The sequence below is a fragment of the Gorilla gorilla genome, chromosome 13 (genome assembly GCF_029281585.2).
Source record: "Gorilla gorilla gorilla isolate KB3781 chromosome 13, NHGRI_mGorGor1-v2.1_pri, whole genome shotgun sequence".
Taxonomy (NCBI): Eukaryota; Metazoa; Chordata; class Mammalia; order Primates; family Hominidae; genus Gorilla; species Gorilla gorilla.
The window spans coordinates 37,689,285-37,709,877 of record NC_073237.2 but is presented as its reverse complement, the minus strand read 5'-3'; the positions used below and the strand labels follow the sequence as shown (position 1 = coordinate 37,709,877).

The 20,593-nt window shown below is 38.9% G+C and overlaps 1 long non-coding RNA gene across 1 annotated transcript in view; it reads right to left on the bottom strand.

The window, feature by feature from the left end:
* Positions 1–4,691: 4,691 nt before the first annotated feature.
* Positions 4,692–20,593, bottom strand: part of LOC134756936 (uncharacterized) — a 58,191-nt gene continuing 42,289 nt past the window's right edge. Inside the window, exons 2-3 of the long non-coding RNA XR_010130425.1 lie at positions 6,496–6,671; positions 4,692–6,305 (exon numbers count right to left, since the gene is read on the bottom strand). This is a non-coding gene — a long non-coding RNA (uncharacterized lncRNA). The remainder of the gene's footprint in view (positions 6,306–6,495; positions 6,672–20,593) is intronic.

Genomic DNA, 20,593 nt, shown 5'->3' with positions numbered 1-20,593 from the left:
GAACATTTTGTTACAATTGTCCGCAGAAACTTAAAGAGGTTATTTCCTTGATCTGCAGGGCATTCATTTTCTACTATAAGCATCCCATAGTGTAATGTATATACCCTACATATAGAAGATTAATAGCATTTCTCTATTGCTTTTCCCCTGAACTTCTTGATACAAGTGGTGGAAATGATTTGATCTGAATCACTTTTGAGCCTCAGCATTCAAGCATTCCTAGCTGTCCTTCTCTCTCATTTCCACCACTGTTGCATATTCTTTCTTCAAAAAAAAAAAAAAAAAGTCACTCCCACTCATTTAAAATTGAAAAAAAATAAAAATAAAAATATTTCCCATTTATCAAATGGATGAAATGGACAAAATCCAGCGTTGGTGTACTTTTGGGAGTGCAGATTAGTATGATTCTTCCAGGAAATAGTTTGTCAACGTGTATCAGAATGGAAAATGTAAATCCTTTTGACTCAGCCATCTTACCCAAGAGTGAAAAGATGTATGCTTCATTAAAAAACCAGAAACAACCAGTACTGTCATTAGCATGATAGGTTAAAAACCGTGGCATATTCAGACAATAAAACATTAGTTTTCAGATATAGGTGGGTAGAATAGTGTCCCCCCAACATTCATATTTACCTGAAACCTCAGAATGTGATCCTCTTTGGAAATAGGATATTTTCTGATGTATTTAAGGATCTCAAGATGAAATCATCCTGGGTTTAGGGTGGGCTGTAAATCCAATGACTGGTGTCCTTATTAAAAACAAAGGAGAGGACATAGAGAAACACACAGACACACGCAGGGAAGAAGCCCATGTGGATGGAGGCAGAGATTGGAGAGATGCAGCCACAAGCCAAGAAACACTGAGGATGGTCAATATCATAGGAAGCCAGGAGAGTGGAATGGAACAGGTTTTCCTTCAAGGCCTCCAGAAGAACCAACCCATCAAAACCTTGATTTCAGATTTTTGGCCTCCTAGTTGTGAGAGAATAAACTTCCGGTTGTTTTAAGACACTCTGTTTGTGATAGTTTGTTACGACGGCCCTAGGAAACTAATACAGATACAATGTCTGGGATTTGTTTAAAAATGATCCAGTGATGAGGTGAGGAGTGAAAGAGAGATACAGATGGAACAAAATTAGATAATAGATCCATGGGGGATTATATAATATTTTGAATGTTTTTGTATGTTTGAAATTTTCCATAATGAAAAGTTAAAAAGAAATACTATGTAAATTAAAATTCACTGGCATAGAAAGATATCTATGAACGTATTGTTCAGTTGAATAAAATAAGTCACTAAGTTTGTTGGTATCTTATGATTTATCCTGAAGAGAGATTTCTGGAAGATGCGTATCACAATGTTATGCCTCGTCGTTTCTGAGTGGTGTGATTTGAGTTGATTTCTTCTTCCCATTATTTGTTTGTATTGTTGGAATTGTTTACAACATGAATCATTTGTATTTTAAAAGATTAACCTAGTTTCAATAATAATAATATCCTGGCCGGGCTCAGTGGCTAATGCCTGTAATCCCAGCACTTTGGGAGGCCGAGGCAGGCAGATCACAAGGTCAGGAGATCGAGACCATCCTGGCTAACATGGTGAGACCCCGTCTCTACTAAAAAAATACAAAAAATTAGCCGGGCATGGTAGCGGGCACCTGTAGTCCCAGCTACTTCGGAGGCTGAGGCAGGAGAATGGCGTGAACCCAGGAGGTGGAGCTTGCAGTAAGCCGAGATCACGTCACTGCACTCCAGCCTGGGCAACAGAGTGAGACTCCGTCTCAAAATAATAATAATAATATACCTTGGAATTACACTATAACAAGAAATTCCTTCTGTACCTTCCCTATGCCTATGATAAGTCTGATATTTCTATTCCCATTTTAATGAAGATAGGAGCTCAAGGAAATAACCTCCCTAACATCAGTAAGGATTTTGGATCAGGATTCCAAATTAAGTCCAGGTTTTGCCAAAATGGAAGGTGACGTCATTGTCTGTTGTTACGTTGGACATTTCCTTTTCACTCTCAACAGAAGACTTTAAGAAGTTTGATCCCCACTCAGACATCATCAGATACTGACCTGATAGTAGGACATTTGCCCAGCCTCTGGCCGTAAGAGATATCCTAAAGCCAGTGTTGTCTCCTTGTGAATAAAGAGGGTCATCCTTTACAACAGTGACATTCAAGTAGTGCTAGAGGAAAGAATGAGATTCAGGGATTCTCATCCTTTCAATCTCCCTCCACTCCAACCAGCCAGGCTGATGAAATGCAAGGAAAACATTCAAAGAGGTTTAAAATTCTAATGGGTAAAAGAAGTAACTCTACGAAGGAGAGTAAATACATGACATATTTTCTCCCCACTCCCAGGTCTGTGACAGCCACCACTAACTGACTGCCATTCTTTCAAACTAAAGGTTGGATGACAATCCAATAGAGATCTGCTCCCAGTAGTGTTGGTACACAAGGTGCAACCCATTTGGCATCCCTAGATCCTATTCCAAATCAAATTCTGCAAAGGTCAAACAACCAGTTTCTTAGCAAAATAGCAAAGCAGAAGTGAGTGGCATCTTGGAAAAAGAGTACTGATATCACTGACAGTTTGGGATTTAAAAAAAAAAAAAACACTCAGTATAGTCATTTCATTCATTTCACTCAGCATTTACTAAGAACCTACTGTGTGTCCGGTGGCTCACATCTGTAATCCCAGCACTTTGGGAGGCTGAGGCAGGTGGATCACGAGGTCAAGAGATCGAGACCACCCTGGCCAACATAGTGAAACCCCATCTCTACTGAAAATACAAAAAATTAGCTGGGTGTGGTGGCACGCGCCTGTAGTCCCAGCTACTTGGAAGGCTGAGGCAGGAGAATCACTTGAACCTGGGAGGTGGAGGTTGCAGTGGGCCAAGATCATGCCACAGCACTCCAGCCTGGCGACAGAGTGAGAATCCATCTCAAAAAAAAAAAATTTAAAAAAAAAGAACCTACTGTGTATCAGCTCTAGTGATGTAAAGAACTAAAACACAGTCTCTGCCCCTGAGAAGTTTAGAAGGAAAAGCAAATTGCTCTGGAAATTAGGAAGATAGACTTCAGAAAGACTATAAAACAAGATGCACAAGATTCTACTTTGTGTGGGGGCTCCCTGTCCTTGACTAGAGCTACCAGTCTGAAGGTAGACTCAGAGTTTAGACTTTTCCAAAGCTACGATCCATGGACTGCTCCAGGCAAATGTACAGGCTTTATTCTTTGCTCTAACCAGAAACCCACAAGAAGTGCAAGAAATCCAACGGTGCTGATTATCTGTGGATTATAGGAACAATCACTACTATCATTTGTTGAGCAAGTGTCAGGCACGTTTCATTTATAATCTCTAATCCTCACAACAACTCTGCAAGGTAGGTTTGTAATCCTCATTTTATTCACGAGGAAAATAAAGTTCCAAGAGGTGAATAACATGACCAGGAAATAGCCTTTAAAAGGGATTTAAACTTAGGTCTCTTTGAGTTTATGTGCTTTTCTAATTCCTACTTAGCATTCCCACTTAGATACTACACGACTTCTGAAAAGGGAAAAAATATGTGTGTTAGTGTGAACAGGCACACTAACATATATATATGACATACACATGGGCATGTATCCAGAAAAGGCCAAAAACCATACAGTTACTGAGGAGGACACCTTTCTACAACTTACCAGAACCAAACAGTAATGGATGCCATTAACACACTGATACAGACATATAAATTGAAGAAAGTGGCTTCTGATTATAGGAAATGCTCTCCAAAGCATTTGATTTATAGACTCAAATCAGGAAATAATTTCTCATTGCATACCTTCTTTAGTGTTTATATAGCAACTAAGAACCTAATCCTATTTTTTGAAAATGCCAGACTCTAAGAAAAGAGAACAAGCAGTGAATGAAATCATTTCAACAGAATAGCAGCAGTAACGTTGCCACCCTTGGTCTTGGTTGTGCCACTCCTTTCTTCTAAGTTACCAAGGGGACAAGGGACAGAAAGGAAACAAAGACAACAGAACCAGCATATTTTGGAGAAAGGTGAGATGAGGGGCAAAAGGCTCAGTTCATCTGTCCAAAGATCTCTAACAGAAAAAAAAAAAAAAAAATCTCAGGAAACAAGACCAATTTAAGTTGCTGCAAAATGAAAAAAAAAAAAATCTTCACATCAAATAAGAGCTTTCTTCCTAGAATAAATAAATCCCTCAGATTAGGTAAACACCCAAAATTAAAACACACGATTATTGTATTTCTTTTGTATTGCCAACATGTTCCCGTGCTCCAGTCGAAGCAAAAGGTTAAACATCCTTATATTTTTGTTGTGATTTTACTGCCAAATGCAAATATCTGACTGTAAGTAAGTCATTACTCTCCTGCTGTTGTGGTCTGATTAATTCTCACAATATTAGCCAGCAATTCATTTTATCCCTTGGCATCACAAGTCCAGTTGAAGGAGATAAGTGGCTGATAAAAAATCTCTGAGAACAGTTATAAATGATTCACTTTAAAAGAATAATAAAGCAGCCGCTGGATAAGTGCGGCTGAGTAAACCTTCCATACATTGCACGAAACTAATTTAGTTTAAAAAACTTCGGCAAATTATAGTCAATAATCTTCACTGTCACCCCGCTGCTCACAAAACTTTTGAGAAGAAACTTAATGCTGAAATGCAAATATTTAATTAGATTTTAATGGTGAGGTTTATTTTTCCTAAATCTGGTCATCTGTCTCAATTACATTCCCTATTTTTTACAGTTAACCAGGAATTGTCATTCCCATGGGCTTTGGGCATGTTTTCTTTTTTCTAATTCCTACTTAGCATTTGCTTTCTTCACAATGCAGTTCTTGAGGGAAAGGGCTTGGTTTGTTCTGTTTCAAAAAAAAAAAAAAAGCAACATTTGGGGAAAAAAAATACATGTTCTGAGCAATGCTTTTAAAGCTAATTGTCCTTCTGTCCTAATAATAAAGAATCTTCAGCAGCTAAACAATTAATTGTCTTTTTTCTACCTCACTGAACAGGGTAATTAATATGCGTTTGTATTTATGTAACGCCTAAGTAAAGCAGTTCTGTATGTGCTTGGAGATTCTAAAGCTATATTTCTTTCCAATGTATTCTGTAGTTTTAATTTTGCACGAATTCGCAGAAATCAGTGAAACGTAACTTGTTTATGTCCCTTCCTCCAAAGCCAGTATTAAAATCTGTCTTTCCTTCTGTTAAGCATAAAACTCTTCTGAACTGTTATGGGGGAGATAATGAAACTGTTTTCCTTAGCCTCTGTTCTTTGTTCCAATCATCAGGCTACATATCCCGCTTCAGACCCACCCTTCTGTGCTGGGCTTTGTGATGGGGCAGGAATTCTGAGAACCACCTTGCCAGCTGCTTTGTTAGACTCCGCCAACAGGGGGCACTAAGGGAAGCCGGAGGGTGGAAGGGAGTTGCCTGTCCTGTCGGCGTCATGTTGCTATGGGCATCACCCCAGGAGCGTTTCTTCACCCTGGCAGCAGCAACTTGCTCCTGTAGCAGGATTTGATTCCAGTTTGCAGTTTTTCCAGCAATTACAAAACAGCCTCGACTCACGCTCTCGTAGACACCAGCACCAGCAAGGAGTGCATCTTCCCCAGAGTTCTGGGTTCCAGCCCCAGGGGGCCTTTCCTCCGAGCTCCTAGGTTTGACAATTTCAACCTCCTCGCAGACATTTGTTCCCCCAACCCAATGCCTTGTCACTGCTTACCGAAGCTGCCACCTCTGTGATTATCTTAATGTTCACTTTTTGCATTTTCAGTTCATTAACACCTTTAATGCAATTTTTAATATTCAATTCAGTAAAATGAATCGGTGTGGTTTTGGTCTCCTGGTCTGATCTTGACTGCTACACCCTTGCTTACTTTTAAAGCAGGTGCACCTGAGTTGGAATTCCAGCACTGCCACTTACTAGCTGTGTGATCTTGGCCAATTACTTAAAATTTCTGAGCTTTGGTTTTTTTCTTATGCAAAATGGGTATAATATCCTAGAGCTGTTATGCTTAATGAGGTGACCTATGTCAAGTGGCTTAAAGACAGTAAGGCCAAAAAATGTTGGTTCCTTTCCTCTTCACCTTCTGTAAGTTCAAGTTCTCCTGTTTACAGCAAGTAAGAGTCATGCTCTTTTCTTACCAAAAATAAAGGTGTGCTTCCTCCTTCATTACAATGTATACTGTATTGTGCCCATTGTAGCTCTGCAGTCTCATTCCAGTTAGCTCCTCCATGGTGCCTTAATTCCAGGGGTGATCATCACAATAACTCCTTCAAGCCTGTCAATACATTTTTATGTTAATCATATTCTTTTCCATTGCTTTCTGGCAGCCCAGCTTCTAATTATTTTGCCAATGCTCATGACATTTTTATCTAAAACATTTCTGCGTTTCATATTCTCTTCCCGTATGGTTTCCGGAGGTGTCATTCCCCCCGCCCCCATCTCATTTACCACACACCTTTACTCACCTTTACTCCTCGCTGCCCACTTACATTCTCTTACTTCCTGGAAATTTCACATATTGGTATATTAATTCCACATCAGGTCACACATGTCTTTTAGAAACATCAAATTCCTCTCTGCCCATTCACTTTCCTTTGTGAAGCTTTTAGGGTACGGTTCATAATAGGCCATTGGTAAATATCTGCTGAATAAAAAATTAAGGAAATCTCCATTTATTCCAATCATCAATCTTTTTTGTTCCACCTATTTCAAATTCTTTGGCTTTTACCTTTTGAAAGCTGCTATTTCCTCACTCTGAGCAAGGAAGAATAAACTTGGGTCATATTCCCCTTTCTGTTCTACTCTTTCCATTAATAGTATAATACAAAAACAAATCTTCAAAGACACAAAGAGATATAAGATATTCAAAGATATAAGGCAGTGTCCTCATGTCTAACCCTCTTTTACTCAAAAAGCACTCTACTTTCAATTTTTCTTGTATGTTTCATTGTTTGATAAGACACTTAGGCACAGTCTCCACATGGACAAGTCATATTTAGTTATTGGTATTCAGTTACAGTTTTTGTAGCTGTATGCATGTGTGTGTATATATATAAATTAAACATTTGGTGAGTTGGCCTCATTTTCTCAAAAATCAATTTGTTTATATCTACCTTATTACCACAAAGGTGGTGAGGCAGACAGTCACTGTTAAAAATGGACACTGTTTCCATATGATTATTTTTTTTTTGCTCAGTGTGATTGATCTCCTTTTTTGTGGCTAGGTCATGCCAAACTTAAAGTTTCACAGTTTACTACTTCTATATTAATATTCCTGCTAAAAATAGTCTAGCATCTTTGGTTTCTAGCATTTCACTCTCATTCTCTCTTTTCAAACAAAATGGCATGTTCATATATTGGATTCGTCATTTGTTTTTTTCCACAGAACTCTATTTTTAAACCGCCAGCAAGGAATTCCCCAGAGCTTTGATGAATCAGGTGTTGATTTAATTGTTGCAAGACATGAACAAGACAATTAAAACCATCTGAGTAATAGCCCTCCTTCACAACCATTTTACAGAGAAGGAAACCAAGGCCCAGAGACCTGATGCCAGCTGGCCAAATGACCAAGTGGGAATGGCAGAACTGGGAAGATGTTTCCATCCCCTGAATTTCAAGCCAATGTTTTTTCTCTTTGTTTTTATCTTGTTACCTCTTTGGAAACCCCTAAGCCTTAAGCCTTCTTTCAAATATTGAATGTCTGAAGGGAACTATTTCATTATTTCTAATCTCTTTTCATTCTGCTTTCATGCATAATTTTTCTCTTTTTCTTTCCACCTCACATTGTATAAATAAAAATGTTAATATACCCATGACTCTTTCTCAGCACCACACTGCCCCAACACTGCTACTATGCACAACCTTCTTAATTAAGAGGAAATTCAAGTAAAATAAGAAAATTAAGAAGCTAAAAACATTTGCAAGCATAGAACTTCAAGTTTCAAGATGATGGACTGAACATATAGCATACTCCCTCTCCCTTTACAAATCAAAAGATTAAATGTTTTTTAAATAAACATAATATGCATGTATACGATGCTTGAAAACAAGAAAGGTCACTTCCAATAACCACAAAAATGTAGGAAATTTCTGAAATACATAAAGCTTCTGAGAAGCAACAGAGAAATTCTGCATACCCTTTACAATAGTTCATTAATTTCCTCATGACTAAACCACAGCATATTCCTTTATATTATTTTGATAATATCATATATAATTATGTGATATAGCTTAGGAGCTAAGAAGAATGAGAAAAGGAGTAATATTTATATATTATTTTATTTAGTCCTAAAAGTAACCTTATAGATTTAGTGTTATTATCCCCCCCTTGCAGATGAAGAAGTCGAGTTCCAGGGAAGTAACCTAAGACCTCCTTGCTAGTAAGTGACAGAATGAGCATGGGAACATGGATGTTTCTGGCTTTAAAGCCTGGGCAATTTCCACTACACCAAGATGTCTCCTCACACAGTGGAAGGGCAAACACTTATTGGACACTGCCATATGACAGGCATGGGACCAGATACAACATTATTAATGACAGTGAATGGTACAGGTAGTTTGGTTTGCCTGAGGATTTTCAAGGAAGAATGTTAGTAAGGCAAAGATGGCTAATCCCATTTACAGGAAGAAACCCAAGGAATGCAGAGGACAAATCAGTTGATTAGAGTAACGGAAATCACCAGCTCCATTCAAGAAGAGATAGTCATTCATCACCAGTTAATGGTCACCAGCCACAGTCTCACTCCTAGTCCCAACTTGGAGCTAGAGTAAACCTTTGTGTGATGACCAGTCAGAGATTAGGATGGCAGTGCTGTGGGTCTGGAATTGATCAAGATCAAATCCATGATCTTGTTCTCATTAGTGCATGCCCTAATACTCTGAGTGGTCTCATACATAAGCCACATTTCATTTTCTTGAAGACATAAAATCATCACTGAGGGAATTATGACAACTCCCAGAAAAAAAAAGAAGACAGACACAAATGCCAGTAAGTCTTCCATCCTCTTGGAAATCTTAGCAACCTCCAAAAAGGCTGGCGGTATGTGGTATCAGTAACTGGCTTGGAGCTCAGAAATCTCACAGATATGTCTTTAAGAGCTCCTAGGAGATTTTAGTCAGGAGTTTTTGATTCCCACTGTGACTCATCCTGTGAGCTTGGTTTTATGCAGTAGTATCAGAATCTCATTTTAGGTACTCTCCTCAGGAAGAGAGCTCAACAACATGGAAAAAAGAAGGAAGAAAGGAACTAACATTCATGATGTGTCTACAATGCGCTCGACTCAGTGTTCAGTGTTCTAACTATGTCATCTCATTTAATCTGCACAAAAGTTTGATGAGCTAAGGCAGAGTATCTCATTTTGACAGGTGGTGAAACTGAAAATATGTGAGGTTGAGAAACTTGCTCAAGTTCACACAGTTAGTAGGGTCATGAAGGTTAGTAAGCTTCAACAATGAGTCTATTTGCCAAAGAAATGTATGCCTTTCTCATTAAATTACCTTGAATATAAAAGTGAATACCACTAAGTAATTTTTGTTATTCTTCTGCTAATCTCTGACTGGAAATAATGTGATATAAAATATCATTTTGCCTTTTTGGGCAAAATTCTGTCTAAATACAGAAAATATTGCATCATTACCTAGTAAATTGCTTTCTTACATACCACAGTTTATCATCTGCAGATATTGTCAGGGCTTGATGTTTGAGTCATTATGCTCATGGGATTTAATTTTTAATGATGCAAAAATTATGCACAGTATACCATCATTTCTCTCCCAAAACCAGAATCTGATAGCTAATAATTGCTCCTTACTTCGTTTGCTAACGCTTCATGATATTAATTAGAGTGTAACTGGAATCAGAAAAGTGACTCTCTGAAAATGCCCTTTATGGATTCTGTGCTCATTTTCTTCCAGTAACTTCAAGATTAAAATTGTTAGGTACACATCAACAATTTTTTCCCTGACAAACTCTCTACAAACAAGATATAAGGTCTAGAAAATCTGGCTGGTGACCTTTTCACTTTATGCAAGTGCAAATAACTCCGTAGTTGTATTAGTTGCATAATGCTAGCTACTGTAACAGTAAGCCATCAGATTAATGGCTTATCACAATAGACAGAAGTAAACCTCTATTTATTCTCGTGTTAATCCCATACAGGTGTTCCCAGCAATGGATAGCTTTCTTCCATATGGTAATCTACAGATCTAGGTTTCTTCAATTTATGGTACCGCAGGTCCCTAGGGCCTTAGAATACTCCGCCTCCAGGAGTGTGTGTAGAATGTTCAAGAGAAACATACATATATAATTAATATGTGTGCAAATAAATAAGAATATCTATCTCACATGGGTTATTGTGAGGATTAAAGTCATATACATATATTTATCTTGCATCATAAATACATAAATACAATTTTAATCTTCATAAGAACCTTGTGAGTTACAGAATTTTATTATTTACATTTTACAACTGAAGAAACTGAGTTAATGTGGAGTACTTTAACTTGCCTAAAATCACTGCTTCAGTGTCCATGGCTGCTATGATAAATTACCACAAACTTGGTGATTGAAAACAACAGAAATTTATGCTGTCCCATTTCTGGAGGATGGAAAATCAGTATCACTGGACTGAAATCAAAGTGTCAGCAAGGCCATATTTCCTCCAGAAGTTCTCGGAGAGAATCCATTCCTTGCCTCTTACAGAATCCGGTGGCAGCCGGAGTTTTTTGGTTTGTGGCTGCATAACTCGAAATCTGCCCCATTCTTCACTTTGCCACCTTCTCTCTCTCCTTCTCTCTCTCTCTCTCTCTCTCTCTGTGTGTGTGTGTGTGTGTGTGTGTGTCTGCAAAATTTCCTTCCAACTCCCTCTTAAAAGGACATACATGATTACATTTACAGCCCGACCTAATAATCCACAATAACCTCCCCGATCTCAAGAACCCTAACTTAATCATGTTACAAAGATTGTTTTTTCATATAAGGTAACATTTACAGGTTCCAGGAATTAGGACATGAATATTCTCCGAGTATTCATTTTCCAGCCTACAGCAATCACCCAGCTGCCACATGGCAGGTCTGGGAATTGAAGCCAAGAAGCATGCTCCATAATCCAGAATCTTATCCATTTTGCTAAACAGTTTCCTTCAGCCATACACCAATTCAGCTATCATAAAGCAGAAGTCATGTAACTATTTCCACAAAAAGAAATTAATGACAAAATAGAAATGCAGGCCTTTACCTCCTCCGCATATCCTGCCATCTCTCCACCTGTCTGGGCCTTATTCTTTTATTATTTCTATTATCATTATACTTGAAGTTCTGGGATACATGTGCAGAATGTGCAGGTTTGTTACATAGGTATACACATGGCTTCATGGATTTCTGCCCCCATCAACCCGTAATCTACATTAGGTATTTCTCTTAATGCTATCTCTCCCCTAGCCCCCCACCCCCTGGCAGGCCTCAGTGTGTGATGTTCCCCTCACTGTGTCCACGTGTTCTCATTGTTCAACTCCCACTTATGAGTGAGAACATGCGATGTTTGGTTTTCTGTTCTTGTGCTAGTTTGCTGAAAATGATGGTTTCCAGCTTCATCCATGTTCCTGCAAAGGACATGAACTCATCCTTTTTTATGGCTGCATAGTATTCCATGGTGTATATGTGCCACATTTTCTTCATCCAGTCTATCATTGATGGGCATTTCGGTTGGTTCCAAGTCTTGCTATTGTGAACAGTTCCCCCAATAAACATACATGTGCATGTGTCTTTATAGAGAATTATTTATAATCCTTTGGTTATATACCCAGTAATGGGATTGCTGGATCAAATGGTATTGCTGGTTCTAGATCCTTGAGGAATCGCCACACTGTCTTCCACAATGGTTGAACTAATTTACACTCCCACCAACAGTGTAAAAGCATTCCTATTTCTCCACATCCTCTCCAGCATCTGTTGTTTCCTCACTTTTTAATGATGACCATTCTAACTGGTGTGAGATGCTATCTCATTGTGGTTTTGATTTGCATTTCTCTAATGACCAGTAATGATGAGCTTTTTTTCATACGCTTGTTGGCTACATAAATGTCTTATTTTGAGAACTGTCTGTCCATATCCTTTGCCCACTTTTTTATGGGGTTTTTTCTTGTAAATTTGTTTAAGTTCTTTGTAGAATCTGGATATTAGCCCTTTGTCAGATGGGTAAATTGCAAAAATTTCCCCCATTCTGTAGGTTGCCTATTCACTCTGATGATAGTTAATTTTGCTGTGCAGAAGCTGTTTAGTTTAATTAGATTACATTTGTCAATTTTGGCCTTTGTTGCCATTGCTTTTGGTGTTTTAGTCATGAAGTCTTTGCCCATGCCCATGTCCTGAATGGTATTGCCTAGGTTTTCTTCCAGGGATTTTATCATTTTAGGTCTTACGTTTAAGTCTTTAATCCATCTTGAGTTAATTTTTGTATAATATGTAAGGAAGGGGTCCAGTTTCAGTTTTCTGCATATGGATAGCCAGTTTTCCCAACACCATTTATTAAATAGGGAATCTTTTCCCCATTGCTTGTTTTTGTCAGGTTTGTCAGAGATCAGATGGTTATAGATGTGTGGTGCTATTTCTGAGGCCTCTGTTCTGTTCCATTGGTCTATATTTCTGTTTTATTACCAGAAACATGCTGTTTTGGTTACTGTCGCCTTGTAGTATAGTTTGAAGTCAGGTAGTGCAATGCCTCCAGCTTTGTTCTTTTTGCTTAGGATTGTCTTGGCTATACAGGCTTTTTTTTTGGTTCCATATGAAATTTAAAGTAGTTTTTTCTAATTCTGTGAAGAAAGTCAATGGTAGCTTGATGGAGACTGCATTGAATCTATAAATTACTTTGGGCAGTGTGGCCATTTTCACAATATTGATTCTTCCCATCAATGAGCATGGAATGTTTTTCCATTTGTTTTGTGTCCTCTTATTTCCTTGAGCAGTGATTTGTAGTTCCTTTTGAAGAGGACCTTCACATCCCTTGTGAGTTGTATTCCTAAGTATTTTATTCTCTTTGAAGCAATTGTGAATGGGAGTTCACTCATGATTTGGCTCTCTCTTTGTCTGTTATTGGTGCATAGGAATCCTTGTGATTTTTGCACACTGATTTTGTATCCTGAGACTTTGCTGAAGTTGCTTATCAGCTTAAGGAGATTTTGGGCTGAGATGATGGGGTTTTCTACATATACAATCATGTCATCTGCAAACAGAAACAATTTGACTTCTTCTCGTCCTATTTGAATACCCTTTATATCTTTCTCTTGCCTGATTGCCCTGTCCAGAACTTCCAATACTATGTTGAATAGGAGTGGTAAGAGAGGGCATCCTTGTCTTGTGCTGGTTTTCAAAGGGAATGCTTCCAGCTTTTGCCCATTCAGTATGATATTGGCTGTGGGTTTGTCCTAAATAGCTCTTATCATTTTGAGATATGTTGCATCAATACCTAACTTATTGAGAATTTTTAGCATGAAGGGGTGTTGAATTTTATCGAAGGCCTTTTCTGCATCTATTGAGATAATCATGTGGTTTTTGTCATTGGCTGTTTATGTGATGAATTACGTTTATTGATTTGCATATGTTGAACCCGGCTTGCATCCCAGGGATGAAGCCAACTTGATCGTGGTGGATAAACTTTTTGATGTGCTGCTGGATTCAGTTTGCCAGTGTTTTATTGAGGATTTTCACATCAATGTTCATCAGGGATATTGGCCTGAAGTTTTCTTTTTTTGTTGTGTCTCTGCCAGGCTTTGGTATCAGGATGATGCTGGCCTCATAAAATGAGTTAGGGAGGAGCCCCTCTTTTTCTATCGTTTGGAATAATTTCAGAAGGAATGGTACCAGCTCCTCTTTGTACCTCTGGTAGAATTTGGCTGTGAATCTGTCTGGTCCTAGGCTTTTTTTGGTTGGTAGGCTATTAATGACAGCCTTAATTTCAGAACTTGTAATTGGTCTATTCAGGGATTCAACTTCTTCCTGGTTTAGTCTTGAGAGGGTGTACGTGTCCAGGAATTTATCCATTTCCTCCAAATTTTCTAGTATATTTGCATAGAGATGTTTATAGGATTCTCTGATGGTAGTTTGTATTTATGTGGAATCAGTGGTGACATCCCCTTTATCATTTTTTATTGTGTCTATTCTCTATTTTCTTCTTTATTAGTCTGGCTAGTGGTCTATCTTTTTTGTTGATCTTTTCAAAAACCCAGCTCCTGGATTCATTGATTTTTTCAAAGGTCTTTTCGTGTCTCTATCTCCTTCAGTTCTGCTCTGATCTTAGTTATTTCTTGTCCTCTGCTAGCTTTTGAATTTGTTTGCTCTCATTTCTCTAGTTCTTTTCATTGTGACGTTAGGATGTCGATTTTAGATCTTTCCTGCTTTCTCCTGTGGGAATTTAGTGCTATAAATCTCCCTCTAAACACCGCTTTAGCTGTGTCCCAGAGATTCTGGTACATTGTATCTTTGTTCTTATTGGTTTCAAAGAACTTATTTATTTCTGCCTTAATTTCATTATTTACCCAGTAGTCATTCAGGAGTAGGTTGTTCAGTTTCCACGTAGTTGTGCAGTTTTGAGTGAGTTTCTTAATCCTGAGTTCTAATTTGATTGTACTGTGATCTGAGAGATTGTTATGATTTCTGTTGTTTTGCATTTGCTGATGAGTGTTTTACTTCCACTTATGTGGTCAATTTTAGAATAAGTGCAAAGTGGTGCTGAGAAAAATGTATATTCTGTTGATTTGAGGTGGAGAGTTCTGCAGATGTCTATTAGGTCCACTTGGTCCAGAGCTGAGTTCAAGTCCTGAATATCCTTGTTAATTTTCTGTCTAATATTGACAGTGGGGTATTAAAGTCTTCCACTATTATTGTTTGGGAGTCTAAGTCTCGTTGTAGGTCTCTAAGAACTTGCTTTGTGAATCTGAGTGCTCCTGTATTGGGTGCTCCTGTTTTGAGTGCATATATATTTAGGATAGTGAGCTCTTCTTGTTGCATTGCTCCCTTTACCATTATGTAATGCCCTTCTTTGTCTTTTGTGGTCTTTATTGATTTAAAGTCTGTTTTATCAGAGACTAGGATTGCAACCCCTGCTTTTTTTTTTTTTCTTTCTGTTTGTTTGGTAAACTCCCTTTATTTTGAGCCTGAGTGTGTCTTTGCACGTGAGATGGGTCTCCTAAATACAGCACACTGATGGCTCTTGACTCTTTATCTAATTTGCCAGTCTGTGTCTTTTAATTGAGGCATTTAGCCTTATTGTTATGTGTGAATTTGATCCTGTCATTAGGATGCTAGCTGGTTATTTTGCCTGTTAGTTGAGGCAGTTTCTTCATAGTGTTGATGGTCTTTACAATTTGGTATGTTTTTGCAGTGGCTGGTACTGGTTTTCCTTTCCATATTTAGTGCTTTCTTCAGGAGCTCTTCTAAGGTAGGCCTGGTGGTGACAAAATCTCTCAGCATTTGCTTGTCTGTAAAGGATGTTATTTCTCCTTCACTTATGAAGCTAGTTTGGCCAGATATGAAATTCTCAGTTGAAAATTCTTTTCTTTAAGAGTATTGAATATTGGCCCCCACTCTCTTCTGGCTTGTAGGGTTTCTGCAGAGAGATCCACTGTTAGTCTGATGGGCTTCCCTTTATGGGTAACCTGACCTTTCTGTCTGACTGCCCTTAACACTTTTTCCTTCATTTCAACCTTGGTGAATCTGATGATTATGTGTCTTGGAGTTGCTCTTTTCAAGGAGTATTTTGTGGTGTCCTCTGTATTTCCTGAATTTGATTGTTGGCCTGTCTTGCTAGGTTGGGGAAGTTCTCCTGGATGATATCCTGAAGAGTGTTTTCCAACTTGGTTCCATTCTCCCCATCACTTTCAGGTACACCAATCAAATGTAGGTTTGGTCTTTTCACATAGTCCCATATTTCTTGGAGACTTTATTTGTTCCTTTTCATTCTTCTTTCTCGAATCCTGTCTTCACACTTTATTTCATTAAGTTGACCTTCAATCTCTGATATCCTTTCTTCTGCTTGATCAATTCACCCACTGATACTTGTGTATGCTTCACTAAGTTCTCATGCCGTGTTTTTCAGCTCCATCAAGTCATTTATGTTCTTGTCTAAACTGGTTATTCTAGTTAGCAATTCCTCTAACCTTTCGTCAACGTTCTTAGCTTCCTTGCATTGGGTTAGAAATGCTCCTTTAGCTCAGAGAAGTTTGTTATTACCCACCTTCTGAAGCCTACTTCTGTCAATTCATCAAACTCATTCTCCATCCAGTTTTGTTCCCTTGCTGCTGAAGAGTTGTGGTCCTTTGGAGGAGAAGAGACATTCTGGTTTTGGGAATTTTCAGCTATTTTGCACCGGTTCTTTGTCATCTTCATGGATTTATCTACCTTTGGTCTTTGATGTTGGTGACCTTCCGATGGAGTTTTTGTGTAGACATCCTTTTTGTTGATGTTGATGCTATTCCTTTCTATTTGCTAGTTTTCCTTCTAACAGTCAGGCCCCTCTGCTACAGGTCTGCTGTAGTTTGCTGGAGGTCCACTCCAGACCCTATTTGCCTGGTTATCACTAGCGGAGGCTGCAAAACAGCAAAGATTGCTGCTGTTCCTTCCTCTGGAAGCTTCATCCCAGAGGGGCACCCACCAGATGCCAGCCACAGCACTCCTGTATGAGGTGTCTTGTCAACCCCTGCTGGGAGGTGTCTGCCCATCAAGAGACATGGGCATCAGGGACCCATTTGAGGAGGCAGTCTGTCGCTTAGCAGAGCTCGAGCCCTGTGCTGGGAGATCTGCTGCTCTCTTCAGAGCCAGTAGGCAGGGACATTTAAATCTGGTGAAGCTGTGCCCACAGCCACCGCTTCCCCCAGGTGCTCTCTCCCAGGGAGACTGGAGTTTTATCTATAAGCCCCTGACTGAGGCTGCTGCTTTTCTTTTAGAGATGCCGCACCTAGAGAAGAGGAATCTAGAGAGGCAGTCTGGCTACAGAGGCTTTGCCAAGCTGTGATGGGTTCCGCCCAGTTCGAACTTCCCCAGGCTTTGTTTATGCTATGAGGGGAATACCACCTTCTCAAGTCTCAGTAATGGCAGACGCACCTCCCCCAACCAAGCTTGAGCATCCCAGGTTGACTGCAGACTGCTGTGCTGGCAGTGAGAATTTCAAGCCAGTGGATCTGAGCTTGCTGGGCTCAGTGGGGGGTGGTATCCGCTGAACTAGACTACTTGGCTCCCTGGCTACAGCACCCCCTTTCCAGGGGAGTGAACAGTTCTTTCTCACTGGCATTCCAGGCACCACTGGGGTATGAAAAACAACTTCTGCAGCTAGCTCAGTGTCTGTCCAAACAGCCACCCAGTATTGTACTTGAAACCCAGGGCCCTGGTGGTATAGGCACCCAAGGGAATCTACTGGTCTGTGGGTTGCAAAGACCATGGGAAAAGTGTAGTATCTGGGCCGAAATGCACCATTCCTCACAGCACAGTCCCTCATGGCTTTCCTTGGCTACGGGAGGGAGTTCCCTAACCCCTGATGCTTCCTGGGTGAGGTGACGCCCCAACCTGCTTCGGCTTGCCCTCCATGGGCTCACCCACTGTCTAACCAGTCCCATTGAGATGAGCCAGATACCTCAGTTGGAAATGCAGAAATCACCCGCCTTCTGCATTGATCTCACTGGGAGCTGCAGACCTGAGCTGTTTCTATTCAGCCATAATATTAAAATATTATTCAATCTATAACATTGAAGTATTAGGATTATAATGTAAGGTTCCATGACATAAGCCTAAAGTAAGAAGCAAACCTTTTTGTCCTCTTTTGTCCCTAAATAGAGAAGTGAAATGACTAATAGGTGAAAAACAGATGTAGAAAAACAGCAAAAGATGAACAAAACAGAAACTATATAATCTCAACTTGATAATAGAAAATTTATTTTAGTCATTAGATTCTCAAAGGTCAACACAAAAGAAAAAATATTGAAGGCAGCTAGAGAGGAGGGCCAGGTCACCTACAAAGGGAAGCCTGTCAGGCTAACAGTGAACCTTTCAGCAGGAACCTCATAAGCCAGAAGAAATCAGGGGCCCATATTCAACATCCTTAAAAAAAAATTCAAACCAAGAATTTCATATCCAGCCAAACTAAGCTTCATAAGCAAAGGAGAAATAAAATCCTTTTCAGACAAGCAAATTCTAAGAGAATTTGTTACCACCAGACCTGCCTTACAAGAAGTCCTTAAGAGAGTGCTAAACACAGAAACAAAAGACTAACCCCTGCTGCCACAAAAACACACTTAAGTAAATAGCTCACTGACACTATAAAGGAACCATACAATCAAGACTACATAAGAACTAGCTAACAACACAATGACAACTTCAAATCTGCACATATCAATATTAACCTTGAATATAAATGGGCTAAATGCTCCTACTTAAAAGGCACAGAGTACCAAGTTGGATAAAGAAACAAGACCCACTGTGTGCTGTCCTCAAGAGACCGTCTCACATGCAATGACACCCATAGGCTCAAAGTAAAAAGACAGAAAAAGATCTATCCAGCATATGGCAAACAAAAAAGAGCAGGGGTTGCTATTCTCATTTCAGAAAAAACAGACTTTAAACCAACAATAACCAAAAAGAAAAAAACAAAGAAGGACATTCATTACATAATGATAAAGGGTTAGATTCAACAAGAAGACTTAACTATCCTATTATTTTTGCATCCAACACTGGGGCACCCAGATTCATAAAACAAGTTTTTAGAGACCTATGAGTTTGTAGATAATTACACAATAATAGTGAGAGACTTTGATACGCCATTGACAGTGTTAGACAGATCATAAAGGCAGAAAACTAACAAAGATATTCAGAATCTAAACTTGATATGTGACCAAATGGACCTAACAGACATCTATGGAATATCCCACCCAACAACACTAGGCTACACATTCTTTTTATCTGTACATGGCACACAATCTGAGATCAACCACATGCTCAGCCATAAAGTAATTCTCAGCAAATTTAAAAAGAATGAAAGCATACCAACCACACTCTCAGACCACAGCACAATAAGAATAAAAATCAATACCAAGAAGATCTCTCAAAACCATATGATTAGTAGCCATTTGTGGTGGCTCATGCCTGTAATCCCAGCACTTGGAAAGGCCAAGGAGGGAGGATCACTTGAACCCAGGAGTTTGATACCAGCCTGACAACATGGTGAAATCTCATCTCTACAAAAAAATACAAAAATTAGCTGGGCTTGGTGGCACATGCCTGTGGTTCCAGCTACTCAGGAATTTGAGGCAGGAGGACCATCTGAGCCTGGGGAGGTTGAGGCTGCAGTGAGCTATGATCAAGCCGTTGCACTCCAGCCTTGGTAACAGAGTGAGACTCTGTCTCAAAAGAAAAGAAAAGAAAAGAAAATCTATATACAATTACATGGACATTAAACAGATTGCTTCTGAATGGCTTTTTGGTAAACAACAAAATTAAGGCAGAAATCAAGAAATTCTTTGAAACTAAGGAAAACAAAGATACAACATACTAGAGTGTCTGGGACATAGCTGAAGCAGGGTTAAGAGGAAAGTTTATAACACCAAATGCCTACATCGAAGAAGTAGAAATATCTTAAATTAACAACCTAACATCACACCTAGAGGAACTAGATAAACAAGAGCAAACTAGCTCCAAAGCTAGCAGAATAAAGTTAATAACCAAAATCAGAGCTGAAGTGAATGAAATTGAGGCATGAAAAGCCATACAAAAATCAGTGAAGCTAAAACTTGTTTTTTTTTTTTTTTCAAGAATACATAATATTGATAAACCACTAGCTAGGCTAAAAGAAAAAAGAGAGAAAGCCAAATAAACACAACCAGAAATGTCAAAGGGGACATTACTACCAACCCCACAGAAACACAAAAAAGTTTCAGAGACTATTATGAACACCTCAATGCACACAAATTAGAAAACCTAGAAGAAATGGATAAATTCATCACAACAAAAAACCTCCCAAGATTGAACCAGGAAGAAATTGAATACCTGAACAGGCCAATAAGTCCCCATATCGAATCAGTAATAAAAAACTTACCAACCAGAAATAACCCTAGACCAGATGGATTCACAGCCAAATTCTACCAGACATATAAAAAAGAGCTGGTACCAATCCTATCAAAATCATCATAAAAAATCAAAGAGGAAGGACTCACCTCTAACTCATTCTATGAGGACAGTAAATTTCTGATATCAAAACCTGGCAGAGGCAAAATTTAAAAAAAAAAATTTTTTTTTAATTTAAAAATTAAAAAAATTTCAGGCCAATATCAGCAATGAACATAGATGCAGAAGTCCGCAACAAAATGCTAGCAAACCAAATCCAACAGCACATCAAAAAGATAATCCCTGACAATCTAGTAGGTTTTATTTCTGGGATGCAAGATGGGTTCAACATATGCAAATCAATAAATGTGATTTATAACATAAACAGAACTAAAAACAAAAACCATTTGATCATCTTAATACACACAGAAAAGGCTTTTGATGAATTTCAACATCGCTTCATGTTAAAAACCCTCAACAAA